We start from the raw sequence: 14795 nt of genomic DNA on the forward strand, positions 1-14795 counted from the left end.
AGCCTGGACGAAAGAGGCTACGAGGTCACCTCGAAGCGGTCTAAGAATCGGGCGCACTTGGGGCGACTACCAGTGCCAACCCCTTATCCCGCGGTGCGTCCGACACACAGAAATTTCCAAGGCGGCCAAGGAGCCTCCCCGCATAGCAATCGGGGTGTGAGGTTACGGATGCAGCATTGATAGCAATCGAGGTGTGAGGCGAAGGATGCAGAAGTGAGAGCCGAGGGATGTAGCAGAGATAGCAATCGGGGTGTGTGATGCAGAAGAGATAGCAATCGAGGTGTGCGGTGGGAAGGGCCCAGCAGCCAGAATGCATGAAGCGACGGATGAAGCAGTGATGACAACCGGGCTGTGAGGAGAGGAGGGATGCAGCCAAGAAAGCAATCAGGGCTCGAGGCAAGGGATGCATCAAGGATAGCAATCATGTTGTGAGGCGAGATTCCAAAGGCTAAACGTGAGAGGCTGCAGGGTCGACTCAGAGAGGTCTATGCATGTGAGAGGCTGAAAGCAAGGTCGACTCGGAGCGGTCTATGCATCGGGCGCGCTTGGGGCGACTACCAGTGCCAACCCCTTATCCCGCGACGCGTCCGACAAAGAGAACGTTCCAAGGCGGCAGAGGAGGTTACCAGCCGAAGGATGCAGTAGCAATAACAGGTATAGTTCCGCGGCGGCCGAGAAGACTCACCGCATAGGAATCGGGATGCGAGGCGAGGGATGCGGCGGGAAGGCCCCGACGGCTAAACGGAAGAGGCTGCAGGGCCGCCTCGGAATGGTCCAAGCATCGGATGCGATTGGGACGACTACCAGTGCCAACCCCTTATCCCGCGATGCGTCCGATACACAGATAGTTCCAAGGCGGCCGAGGAGCCTCACCGCATATCAATCGGGGTGCGAGGCGAGGGATGGGGCGGGAAGGCCCCAACGGCTAGACGGAAGAGGCTTCAGGGCCACCTCGGAATGGTCCAAGCATCGGACGCGCTTGGGGCGACTGCCAATGCCAACCCCTTATCCCGCGATGCGTCCGATACACAGATGGTTCCAAGGCGGCCGAGGAGCCTCACCGCATAGCAATCGGGGGTGCGAGGCGAGGGATGGGGCGGGAAGGCCCCAACGGCTAGACGGAAGAGGCTTCAGGGCCGCCTAGGAATGGTCCAAGCATCGGACACGCTTGGGGCGACTACCAGTGACAGCCCCCTATCCCGCGATGCGTCCGATACGAAGATGGTTCCAAGGCGGCCGAGGAGCCTCACCGCATAGCAATCGGGGTGCGAGGTGGGGGATGCGGCGAGATGGCCCCAACGGCTAGACGGAAGAGGCCACAGGGCCGCGTCGGAATAGTCCAAGCATCGGACGCGCTTGGGGCGACTACCAGTGACAACCCCTTATCCCGCGATGCGTCCGATACGAAGATAGTTCCAAGGCGGCCGAGGAGCCTCACCGCATAGCAATCGGGGTGCGAGGTGGGGGATGCGGCGAGATGGCCCCAACGGCTAGACGGAAGAGGCTGCAGGGCCGCCTCGGAATAGTCCAAGCATCGGACGCGCTTGGGGCCACTACCAGTGACAACCCCTTATCCCGCAATGCGTCCGATACGAAGATAGTTCCAAGGCGGCCGAAGAGCCTCACCGCATAGCAATCGGGGTGCGAGGTGGGGGATGCGGCGAGATGGCCCCAACGGCTAGACGGAAGAGGCCACAGGGCCGCCTCGGAATAGTCCAAGCATCGGACGCGCTTGGGGCGACTACCAGTGACAACCCCTTATCCCGCGATGCGTCCGATACGAAGATAGTTCCCAGGCGGCCGAGGAGCCTCACCGCATAGCAATCGGGGTGCGAGGCGAGGGATGCGGCGAGATGGCCCCAAAGGCTAGACGGAAGAGGCTGCAGGGCTGCCTCGGAATAGTCCAAGCATCGGACGCGCTTGGGGCGACTACCACTGCCAACCCCTTATCCCGCGATGCGTCCGATACACAGATAGTTCCGAGGCGGCCGAGGAGGTGGGGGATGCAGCGAGATGGCCCCAACGGCTAGACGGAAGAGGCTGCAGGGCCGCCTCGGAATAGTCCAAGCATCGGACGCGCTTGGGGCGACTACCAGTGACAACCCCTTATCCCGCGATGCGTCCGATACACAGATAGTTCCGAGGCGGCCAAGGAGCCTCACCGCATAGCAATCGTGGTGCGAGGTGGGGGATGCGGCGAGATGGCCCCAACGGCTAGACGGAAGAGGCTGCAGGGCCGCCTCGGAATGGTCCAAGCATCGGATGCGCTTGGGGCGACTACCACTGCCAACCCCTTATCCCGCGATGCGTCCGATACACAGATAGTTCCAAGGCGGCCGAGGAGCCTCACAGCATAGCAATCAGGGTGCGAGGCGAGGGATGCGGCGAGAAAGCCCCAACGGCTAGAGGGAAGAGGCTTCAGGTCCGCCTCGGAATGGTCCAAGCATCGGACGCGCTTGGGGCGACTACCAGTGACAACCCCTTATCCCGCGACGCGTCCGATACACAGATAGTTCCAAGGCGGCCGAGGAGCCTCACCGCATAGCAATCGGGGTGCGAGGCGAGGGATGCGGCGAGAAGGACCCAACGGCTACACGGAAGAGGCTTCGGGGCCGCCTCGGAATGGTCCAAGCATCGGACGCGCTTGGGGCGACTACCAGTGACAACCCCTTATCCCGCGACGCGTCCGATACACAGATAGTTCCAAGGCGGCCGAGGAGCCTCACCGCATAGCAATCGGGGTGCGAGGCGAGGGATGCGGCGAGAAGGACCCAACGGCTACACGGAAGAGGCTTCGGGGCCGCCTCGGAATGGTCCAAGCATCGGACGCGCTTGGGGCGACTACCAGTGACAACCCCTTATCCCGCGACGCGTCCGATACACAGATAGTTCCAAGGCGGCCGAGGAGCCTCACCGCATAGCAATCGGGGTGCGAGGCGAGGGATGCGGCGAGAAGGACCCAACGGCTAGACGGAAGAGGCTTCGGGTCCGCCTCGGAATGGTCCAAGCATCGGACGCGCTTGGGGCGACTACCAGTGACAACCCCTTATCCCGCGACGCGTCCGATACACAGATAGTTCCAAGGCGGCCGAGGAGCCTCACCGCATAGCAATCGGGGTGCGAGGCGAGGGATGCGGCGAGAAGGACCCAACGGCTAGACGGAAGAGGCTTCGGGTCCGCCTCGGAATGGTCCAAGCATCGGACGCGCTTGGGGCGACTACCAGTGACAACCCCTTATCCCGCGACGCGTCCGATACACAGATAGTTCCAAGGCGGCCGAGGAGCCTCACCGCATAGCAATCGGGGTGCGAGGCGAGGGATGCGGCGAGAAGGACCCAACGGCTAGACGGAAGAGGCTTCGGGTCCGCCTCGGAATGGTCCAAGCATCGGACGCGCTTGGGGCGACTACCAGTGACAACCCCTTATCCCGCGACGCGTCCGATACACAGATAGTTCCGAGGCGGCCGAGGAGCCTCACCGCATAGCAATCGGGGTGCGAGGCGAGGGATGCGGCGAGAAGGACCCAACGGCTAGACGGAAGAGGCTTCGGGTCCGCCTCGGAATGGTCCAAGCATCGGACGCGCTTGGGGCGACTACCAGTGACAACCCCTTATCCCGCGACGCGTCCGATACACAGATAGTTCCGAGGCGGCCGAGGAGCCTCACCGCATAGCAATCGGGGTGCGAGGCGAAGGATGCGGCGAGAAGGACCCAACGGCTAGACGGAAGAGGCTTCGGGTCCGCCTCGGAATGGTCTAAGCATCGGACGCGCTTGGGGCGACTACCAGTGACAACCCCTTATCCCGCGACGCGTCCGATACACAGATAGTTCCGAGGCGGCCGAGGAGCCTCACCGCATAGCAATCGGGGTGCGAGGCGAGGGATGCGGCGAGAAGGACCCAACGGCTAGACGGAAGAGGCTTCAGGGCCGCCTCGGAATGGTCCAAGCATCGGACGCGCTTGGGGCGACTACCAGTGACAACCCCTTATCCCGCGACGCGTCCGATACACAGATAGTTCCGAGGCGGCCGAGGAGCCTCACCGCATAGCAATCGGGGTGCGAGGCGAGGGATGCGGCGAGAAGGACCCAACGGCTAGACGGAAGAGGCTTCAGGGCCGCCTCGGAATGGTCCAAGCATCGGACGCGCTTGGGGCGACTACCAATGACAACCCCTTATCCCGCGACGCGTCCGATACACAGATAGTTCCGAGGCGGCCGAGGAGCCTCACCGCATAGCAATCGGGGTGCGAGGCGAGGGATGCGGCGAGAAGGACCCAACGGCTAGACGGAAGAGGCTTCAGGGCCGCCTCGGAATGGTCCAAGCATCGGACGCGCTTGGGGCGACTACCAGTGACAACCCCTTATCCCGCGACGCGTCCGATACACAGATAGTTCCGAGGCGGCCGAGGAGCCTCACCGCATAGCAATCGGGGTGCGAGGCGAGGGATGCGGCGAGAAGGACCCAACGGCTAGACGGAAGAGGCTTCAGGGCCGCCTCGGAATGGTCCAAGCATCGGACGCGCTTGGGGCGACTACCGTTGCCAACCCCTTATCCCGCGATGCGTCTGATACACAGATAGTTCCGAGGCGGCCGAGGAGCCTCACCGCATAGCAATCGGGTTGCGAGGCAGATTATTGGGAAGGGAACCCCCTGGGATGCGGCTCAAGCAGTGCCCAAAGGGACTGGAATGCGGAATCACATCGAGAGACCCAAATGCTATACGAGGGCTCAAATCGAATTATCGATTTGGCCACGACATGGACGCATCGGAACGACTACCTTTGCCGAACCACTCGCAATTGCATCCATACCGAAACCAATAGACATTTCCGTTAGAGCCCTCGCATAGCATTCGGGAATCTCGCATGCCCCTCTAAATCGACCAATGCTGGCGCTCAATGAAAATCCGAGCGCTACCACCGTTCGAGCGCCAGCATTGGTCGAGTTAGAGGGGCACGGGGGAGAATGCTCCAGTCAACACCTCCCCTATATAAGTTATTTGTCCGATTCTCGCACAACCGTAGTCTGCCTCGTCGAATCAAACAACGGTCCCAGATTCCGACTTCCGTTCCGTAGAGACCCAAAAGCTAGATGGAGGCTCGCAAGAAAGAGAGTCGGCGCATAGCAATCGGGTTTCTCGAACGTTTAGGGACCGAGCTCACTTGCGGATAGGGCAAAATCCGCCAAGCAACCCAAAAGCTAGACGGGGGCTCGAATCGAATCGCCTAGGCGGCCACAACAACGACGTGTTGGATCGACTACCAGTGCCAAACCATTCAGCAAGACTAGTCTGTGTCGAGGCCGGATAGAGATTCTCAGAGAGCGCCCGCATAGCATTTAGGAGACCTGCCGCGTCCCTCACACTCGACAAATGGTGGTGCACGTTTATAAATCCGAGCGATCCCAACCCTTTCAAGCACCAACATCGGTCGAGATAGAGGGGCACGGAGGGGGCTGCGTGAGACAACACAGTCCCCTATATAAGTTATTTGTCCGATTCTCACACATCCGAAGAATGGTCATCAAATCGGACAACAGCCCAAACTTCCGACTTCCGTCCCAGAAAGCCCAAGAGCTATCTAAAACGTTCATGGCCGGAACTCGATCGCGGCTATACCAGTCCGCCAAGCAACCCAAAAGCTAGACTGGAGCTCTAGTCGAATCACCTCTGTGGCCATTGCAAGGACGTGTTGGAGCGACTACCATTGCCGAACCATTCCGCAGGTCGAGTCCATACCAAGGCCGCATAGAGATTCACGATGAGCTCCTGCATAGCAATCAGGAGACTTGCCGTGTCCATCACAATCGATAAATCCTGGTGCAAGATTTTTGCATCCGAGCGCTCCAACCAGTCGAGCACCAGCATCAATCGACATAAACGGGCACGGGGGGAGGATGCTCGAGAACACTACCTCCCCTATATAAGTTATTTGTCCGATTCTCAAGCAGCCGAAGTCTGGTCATCGAATCGGGTCAAAGACCACAACTTCCGACTTTACCCACAATGCAAGTCATCGAATCGAACATCGGCCCCCGAGTCGGACTCCATGCGTATGTCAGGTCATCGGACCCAAATTCCGCCTTCCTGCGCATGGCGGGCCATCAATATCAACTCGGTCATCGGACCCAAACTCCGCCTTTTTGCGTATGGCACGCCTTCAAATCGGTCATCGGACCCAAATTCCGCCTTCCTGTGCATGGCGGGCCATCAACATCAACTCGGTCATCGGACCCAAATTCCGCCTTTCTGCGCATGGCACGCCATCAACTCGGTCATCGGACCCAAATTCCGCCTTCCTGCGCATGGCAGGTCATCGGACACAAATTCAGACCTCGCCAATATGCCTACGTATCGAATCGGTCATCGGACCCAACTTCCGACTTCATCCATACTGTAGGGTCTTTGAGGTTGGCGCGGTGCGCTCAACCCAGGGAGTCGACCCATCGAAGCATACACCTCCCCTATATAAGCTATTTGTCCGATTCCCACACCTGTGTAGTTTGCACCTCTGACCAGGACATCGACCCCAACTTCCGAACTCGACTGCAACGACGGCACCAGCGCCTTGGTGCGCACCTTGCGACGCACAGTCCCAACATTCGCCTTCCTGCACATGGCAGGTCATCGGACCCAAATTCCGACCTCGCGAGTATGCCTACATATCGAATCGGTCATCGGACCCAACTTCCGACTTCATCCATACCGTAGGGTCTTTGAGGTTGGCGCGGTGCGCTCAACCCGGGGAGTCGACCCAACGAAGCATACACCTCCCCTATATAAGCTATTTGTCCGATTCCCACACCTGTGTAGTTTGCACCTCCGATCAAGACATCGACCCCAACTTCCGAACTCGCCTCCAACGACCGAACCAGCGCCTTGGTGCGCACCTTGCAACGCACAGTGCCAACATTCGCCTTCCTGCACGTGGCAGGTCATCGGACCCAAATTCCGACCTCGCGAGTATGCCTACATATCGAATCGGTCATCGGACCCAACTTCCGACTTCATCCATACCGTAGGGTCTTTGAGGTTGGCGCGGTGCGCTCAACCCGGGGAGTCGACCCAACGAAGCATACACCTCCCCTATATAAGCTATTTGTCCGATTCCCACACCTGTGTAGCTTGCACCTCCGATCAGGACATCGACCCCAACTTCCGAACTCGACTAAAAAGACCGCACCAGCGCCTTGGTGTGCACCTTGCAACGCACAGTGTCAACATTCGCCTTCCTGCACATGGCAGGTCATCGGACCCAAATTCCGACCTCATGAGCATACCTACTAATCGAATCGGTCATCGGACCCAACTTCCGACTTCATCCATACCGTAGGGTCTTTGAGGTTGGCGCGGTGCGCTCAACCTGGGGAGTCGACCCATCGAAGCATACACCTCCCCTATATAAGCTATTTGTCCGATTCCGACACCTGTGTAGTTTGCACCTCCGCTCAGGACATCGACCCCAACTTCCGAACTCGCCTGCAACGACCGAACCAGCGCCTTGGTGCGCACCAAAAGTGCGCACTTTTGGAGGGCACTTTTGTGCGCTCCAAAGGTGCGCACTTTTGGAGGGCACTTTTCTGCGCTCCAAAGGTGCGCACTTTTGGAGGGCACTTTTTGGAGGGCACTTTTCTGCGCTCCAAAGGTGCGCACTTTTGGAGGGCACTTTTTGGAGGGCACTTTTCTGCGCTCCAAAGGTGCGCACTTTTGGAGGGCACTTTTTGGAGGGCACTTTTCTGCGCTCCAAAGGTGCGCACTTTTGGAGGGCACTTTTTGGAGGGCACTTTTCTGCGCTCCAAAGGTGCGCACTTTTGGAGGGCACTTTTTGGAGGGCACTTTTCTGCGCTCCAAAGGTGCGCACTTTTGGAGGGCACTTTTTGGAGGGCACTTTTCTGCGCTCCAAAGGTGCGCACTTTTGGAGGGCACTTTTTGGAGGGCACTTTTCTGCGCTCCAAAGGTGCGCACTTTTGGAGGGCACTTTTTGGAGGGCACTTTTCTGCGCTCCAAAGGTGCGCACTTTTGGAGGGCACTTTTTGGAGGGCACTTTTCTGCGCTCCAAAGGTGCGCACTTTTGGAGGGCACTTTTGTGCACTCCAAAGGTGCGCACTTTTGGAGGGCACTTTTCCTGTGCTCCAAAGGTGCACACCTAGGTGAGCACCTTCGACCACACCTTGTAGCACACCAAACTCTGACTTTCGACTTCATCCGCAATGCAGGGTCTTTGAGGTTGGCGCAATGCGCACAACCAGGGGAGTCGACCCATCAAACCCAACACCTCCCCTATATAAGCTATTTGTCTGATTCTCATACATGCGTAGCCTGCAGGAGCAATTAGGACATCGACCCCAACTTTCGGCTTCTAAACGAAAACAAGGTCTTTGAGGTTGGTGTAATGCGAACAACTAGGGGAGTCAACCCATCAAACCCAACACCTCCCCTATATAAGCTATTTGTCTGATTCTCATACATGTGTAGTCTACAGGAGCAATTAGGACATCGACCCCAACTTTTGACTTCTTAACGAAAACAAGGTCTTTGAGGTTGACGTAATGCGCACAACCAGGGGAGTCGACCCATCAAACCCAACACCTCCCCTATATAAGCTATTTGTCCGATTCTCATACATGTGTAGCCTGCAGGAGCCATTAGGACATTGACCCCAACTTTTGACTTCTTAACGAAAACAAGGTCTTTGAGGTTGGCGTAATGCGCACAACCAAGGGAGTTGACCCATCAAACCCAACACCTCCCCTATATAAGCTATTTGTCTGATTCTCATACATGTGTAGCCTGCAACAACGATTAGGACATCCACCCCAACTTCTGAATTCATCTGCGTTGACCGCACCAAAGGTGCACGCCTTGGTGCTCACCAAAATCCGACTTCCGACTTCTTCTGCTATGCGGGGTCTTTGAGGTTGGCGCAGTGCGCACAACCAGGGGAGTCAACCCACCGAATGCAACACCTCCCCTATATAAGCTATTTGTCTGATTCTCATACATGCGTAGACTGCAGCAATGATTAGGACATCCACCCCAACTTTTGACTTCTTAAACAAGACAGGGTCTTTGAAGTTGGTGCAGTGCACACAACCAGGGGAGTCGACCCATCAAACGCAACACCTCCCCTATATAAAGCTATTTGTCCGATTCTCATACGTGTAGTCTGCAGCAGCGATTAGGACATCGACCCCAACTTCCGAATTCGTTTGCATTGACCGCACCAAAGGTGCACGCCTTGGTGTGCACCCTGGAGTGCACTTTGGTGCTCACCTCGGTGCACACTTTGGTGTGCACCTCGGTGTGCACCAAAGGTGCGCACCTTGGAGCGCACCAAAGGTGTACACTTTGGAGCGCACCACATAGGGTCTTTGAGAGGTTGGCGCAGTGCGCACACCAAGGTGGGTGTTGAGGTGCGTGCCGAGGTGGGTGGGTGCTAGGGTGCGCTCCATGGTGGGTGCCAGGGTGGGTGCGTGCTAGGGTGGATTCCAAAGAGGGTCATAGGGTGGGTGCCAAGGTGGGTTGGTGATATAGTGGGTTCAAAGGTGGGTACTAGGGTGGGTTCCAAGGTGGGTCACAAGTTGGGTGCCAGGATGCGTGGGTGTTAGGTTGGGTGCCAAGGTGGGCTCCTGCGTGGGTGGGTGCTAGGGTGGGTTTCAAGGTGGACGCGAGGGCGGGTGCCAAGGTGGGTAACAAGTTGGGTGTTAGGATGGGTGAGTGCTAGAGTGGGTGCCAAGGTGGGTGGGTGCTAAGGTGGATGCCAAGGTGGTTCACAGGGTGGGTGGGTTCTAGGGTGAGTTCCAAGGTGGGTCACAGGTTCAGTGCTAGGGTGGGTGTCAAGGCGGGTGTCGAGGTGCCTGGGTGCTAGGGTGTGGATGCCAATGTGGGTCATAGGGTGGGTACTAGGGTGGGCTGCAATGTGGGTGCCAAGGTGGGTAACATGCTCGGTGGGTTCTAAATTGGGTGCCAGGGTGGGTGTGCACCCACCTTGCCCGAGGTGGGTGCCAAGGTGCCAGTGTGGGTGGGTGCTAAGGTGGATGCCAAGGTGGGTGAGAAGGTGGGTGATAGGTTGAGTGGTAGGATGGGTGGGTGCCAAGATGGGTCACAGGGTGGGTGCAAGGGTGGGTAGGTGCTAGGGTTGGTGTCAGGGTGGGTGGGTGCTAGGTTGGGTTCCAAGGTGGGTGCGAGGGTGAGTGTCAAGGTGGGTCACAGGTTAGGTGCTAGGATGGGTGAGTGCTAGGGTGCAAAGGTGCCAGGGTGGGTGCTAGGATGGGTCGATGCTAGGGTGAGTGGCAAGGTGGGTCCACAAGTGTCAAGGTGGGTGCCGAGGTGGGTGCCAAGTCGGCGACTGCTATGGTGGATGCCAAGGTGGGTCACGGGGTGGGTGCCAAGTTGCTAGGTTGGGTTCCAAGGTGGGTGCCAACGTGGGTGCTAGGGTGCGTGGGTTAAAGGGTGTGTCACAACGTGGGTGCCAGGATGGGTGCGCACCCACACTGGCCAAGACGGGTGCGGGTGCAAGGTTGGGTTCCAAGCCCGGTCACAGGCTGGGTGCTAGGATGGGTGGGTGCCAAGGTGGGCACCAGGGTGGGTGCACCCACCCTGGCCAAGGTGGGTCACGGGGTGGGTCCTAGGGTGGGTAACGGGGTGGGTACTAAGGTGCGTGCCAAGGTGGGTCATAGGGTGGGTGCCAAGGTGGGCACCAGGGTGGGTGTGCACCAACCCTAGCCAGGGTAGGTCACGGGGTGGTTGTCGGGGTGGGCGTCAAGGAGCCAAGGTGGGTGGCAAGTAGCCAAGTTGCGTGCCAAGGTGGGTGTCGGGGTGGGTGCCAAGGATCCAAGGTGGGTGCCAAGGAACCAAGGTGGGTGTCTGGGTGGGTGCCGAGGTGGGAGCCAGGGTGGGTCCCAAGGTGAGTGCAAAGGTGGGTGCCAGGGTCAAGGTGAGTGCCAATGTGGGTTCCAAGGTGCCAGGGTCAGGGTGAGTGCCAATGTGGGTTCAAAGGTGCTAAGTTGGGTGCGAGGTTGGGTGCGAGGGTGGGTGGGTGCCAAGGTGTGCTAGGTGGAAGCCCGGGTGGGTCGGCATCCCATGGGTGTCGAGTTGGGTGCCTGATGGGTGCTTCTTGTCAAGTTTTAGTCGTCGGGACTCATTTCGAGCCTTAGAGGTCGTTTCTTGTCCGGTTGCCCTGTCTTCGACCTGGGAACCCAATTTTGGTCCTCGGGTCCCATTTTTTTTTGTCTCGCATCCCACTTTTGGCCTGTGGCCTTTTCGGGGTCGATTCTCGTTTTGGGCATCAGAGCATGTTTCTTCTCCTAAAACCCAATATTTGTTTATTAAGTCTCGGAACACATTTTTGTTCTCGTGGACCCATCATGGGTCTTGGAACGCATTTGTGGTCCTTGGGTCCCATTTTGCATCCCGAAACTTGTGTTTTGGTGCTTGATCCCTATTTTGGGTGCCCACCTTGCACCAAGTGCGCACCCGGGGCAAACCGAGCGCCTTGGTGCACCGGGGCAAGATCGAGCGTGCACCCGAGGCGCCCCGAACATGCACCAAGGTGCACTCGGCCCACATGTGAGCGCAGGTCGTTGCGCCCGAGGTGGTGTGTGGGCACCGCGTTGCAGACGGGACACTGCACGCACACGACGCCCCCTCCAGGTGCACGCACGTAGGCCGGGCCGGGTGCACACCCGACGCCCTAGCAAGGTGCGCGCACCCGGGCAGGGCTCACACTTGGCGAACGGGGCGCACTTCGCGAGGGAGGGTGTGCACCTCGACGGGGGTGGGTGGCCGGGGTGGATTCGCACGTGGGTCGCGGTTTGCTAAGTACACACTGCGACAAGCTCATAACGGGTGCGATCATACCAGCATTAGTGCACCGGATCCCATCAGAACTCCGCAGTTAAGCGCGCTTGGGCCGGAGTAGTACTGGGATGGGTGACCTCCCGGGAAGTCCCGGTGTTGCACCCTTTTTTAGTTTTTCGCCGGGCGTCGCAATGCTATTTGAATAAACCTTTTGCCCGTTTGCGTTCTCGTCGGGGCCGGGCCGGGCCGGGGTGCGCTGCCCGCACTACCGCGCGCGCGGGGGCGACACCGAGCGCGCACCCGAGGCACCCCGAGCACACAGGCCACGGTGCAACCCGGGCGTTGTGCGCGCACCCCGGTGCGCCCGAGGTGCTGCGCGCGCACCCAGGTGAAATCGGTGTGCACCTCGGCCAGTGCGCGCTCGGTCGAGTCGCGCACGTTGGCCAAGGTGCACGGTGATGTTTCTTACTCTAAGGTTCCGCACCAGACGCCCGGGACAGGTGAGCGAAGCTGGGCGGGGCCGGGTGCGCGGCCGGGGCAGGTGCACGCAGCTGGAGAGAGCTTTGGAGCACACTTCGGAGCGCACCAATGATGCGCTCCATTCAAAAGTTTCCTGAAAAGGCAAAAAAAGTTGAGATTATAGAATTTCCCACTTGAGAGATTGTAAAAAAAAAAAATTTAAAATGAAGGAAACGCGGGTGCCAAGGTGTGCGCAGCCCAGCCAAGGTGTGCGCACCAAGGCGCCCACCCTGGCGAAGGTGCACGCAAGGTGCGCACCCGAGGCAAACCGGACAATTAACCCAACTTTCGACTTCGCGCGCACCTTGGAGCGCACTTCGAAGCGCTCCTTGGTGCGCACCAATCTTGGGCACCTCGGAGTGCACCATGGCGCCCACCAAGGTGCGCACCCGGGGCAAACCGAGCTCCGACTTCGTGCGCACCTTGGAGCGCACGAAAGGTGCGCACCATGGCGCCCACCAAGGTGCGCAGCCCAGCCAAGGCGTGCGCATCAAGGTGCGCACCCTGGCGAAGGTGCGCACCCGGGGCAAACCGAGCTCCGACTTCGTGCGCACCTTGGAGCGCACAAAAGGTGCGCAACCCAGCCAAGGTGTGCGCACCCCGGTCAAACCGAGCTCCGAATCGTGCGCACCAGAGGTGCACGCCATCGTGCGCACCTTGGAGCACACTTCGGAGCCCTCCTTGGTGCGCGCCGATGTTGCGCACCTCAGAGCGCACCCGGGGAAAACAATGCAATTAACCCGACTTTCGACTTCGTGGGCACCTCGGAGCGCTCTCGGGTTCGCACCTCGGAGCACACCGAGGTGCGCACCTTTGATGCGCTGCCTTCACCAATTTCCAGAAAAGGCAAGAAAACATTGAGAAGGTGTGCGCACCGAGGTGCCCACCCTGGCGAAGGTGCACGCGAGGTGCGCACCCGGGGCAAACCGGGCTCCGACTTCGTGCACGCCGCACCTTGGAGCACACTTCGGAGCGCTCCTTGGTGCGCACCAGGGCGCGCAACCCAGCCGAGGTGCCCACCCCGGCGAAGGTGCACGCGAGGTGCGCACCCGGGGCAAACCGGGCTCCGACTTCGTGCACGCCATGGTGCCCACCGCGGCGAAGGTGCACGCGAGGTGCGCACCCGGGGCAAACCGGGCTCCGACTTCGTGCACGCCGCACCTTGGAGCACACTTCGGAGCGCTCCTTGGTGCGCACCAGGGCGCGCAACCCAGCCGAGGTGCCCACCCCGGCGAAGGTGCACGCGAGGTGCGTACCCGGGGCAAACCGGGCTCCGACTTCGTGCACGCCGCACCTTGGAGCACACTTCGGAGCGCTCCTTGGTGCGCACCATGGTGCCCACCAGGCCGCGCAACCCAGCCAAGGTGTGCGCACCAAGGTGCACGCGAGGTGCGCACCCGGGGCAAACCGGGGTCCGACTTCGTGCACGCCGCACCTTGGAGCACACATCGGGGCGCTCCCGGGTTCGCACCGGCGTTGCGCACCGTGGTGGGCACCTCGGAGCACACCAAGGTGGGCAGCGAGGTGCGCACCTTTGATGCGATGCCTTCACTAATTTCCATAAAAGGCAAAAAAAAAACGAGATTTTAAAATTTCCGTTTTGAAAGATAGTGAGAAAAAGGGAATGCTGGTGCCATCTTGAGCCCGCCCTGGTGCGCAGCCCAGCCAAGGTGTGCGCACCAAGGTGCCCACCCTGGCGAAGGTGCGCGCCCGGGCAATTAACCCAACTTCCAACTTCGCGCGCGCCAGGGTGGGAGCGCACCCAACAACCGGGCCTGGGAAGAGCCAATGCGAGAAACCCCACCAAACGCTCTGACAAAAAAAGAGGGGGCGCTCCAGTAACCCCGCTTCGGAGCGCACCCTGGGCAAACCCAGCCAAGGTGCCCACCCCGGCCAAGGTGCAGGCGAGGTGCGCACCCGGGGCAAACCGGGCTCCGACAACGTGCACGCCGCACCTTGGAGCACACTTCGTAGCGCTCCCGGGTGCGCACCTCAGAGCACACCAAGGTGGGCAGCGAGGTGCGCACCTTTGATGCGCTGCCTTCACTAATTTCCAGAAAAGGCAAAAAAAAAAGGAGATTTTAAAATTTCCGTTTTGAAAGATAGTGAAAAAAACGGAACGCGCGTGCCATCTTGAGCCCGCCCTGGTGCGCAGCCCAGGTAAGGTGCCCACCCTGGCAAAGGTGCGCACCCGGGCAATTAACCCTACTTCCGACTTCGTGCGCGCCAGGGTGGCAACCGGGCCTCGGAAGAGCCAATGCGAGAAACCCCACCAAACGCTCCGACAAAAAAAGAGGCGGCGCTCCAATAACCCCGCTTCGGAGCGCAGCCGGGGCAAACCCAGCCAAGGTGCCCACCCCGACGAAGGTGCACGCGAGGTGCGCACCCGGGGCAAACCGGGCTCCGACAACGTGCACGCAGCACCTTGGAGCACACTTCGAAGCACTCCCGGGTGCCCACCGGCGTTGCGCACCGTG

The 14795-nt window shown here is 59.6% G+C and overlaps 1 non-coding gene across 1 annotated transcript; it reads left to right on the forward strand.

Moving 5' to 3' along the window:
- The first annotated feature begins 11845 nt into the window (after positions 1 to 11845).
- Positions 11846 to 11964, forward strand: LOC131870186 (5S ribosomal RNA). Its single transcript, XR_009368513.1, has one exon. It is a non-coding gene; the product is annotated as a 5S ribosomal RNA (ribosomal RNA).
- The last annotated feature ends 2831 nt before the right edge of the window (positions 11965 to 14795 follow it).

The sequence above is a fragment of the Cryptomeria japonica genome, unplaced genomic scaffold, assembly GCF_030272615.1.
Source record: "Cryptomeria japonica unplaced genomic scaffold, Sugi_1.0 HiC_scaffold_303, whole genome shotgun sequence".
Taxonomy (NCBI): Eukaryota; Viridiplantae; Streptophyta; class Pinopsida; order Cupressales; family Cupressaceae; genus Cryptomeria; species Cryptomeria japonica.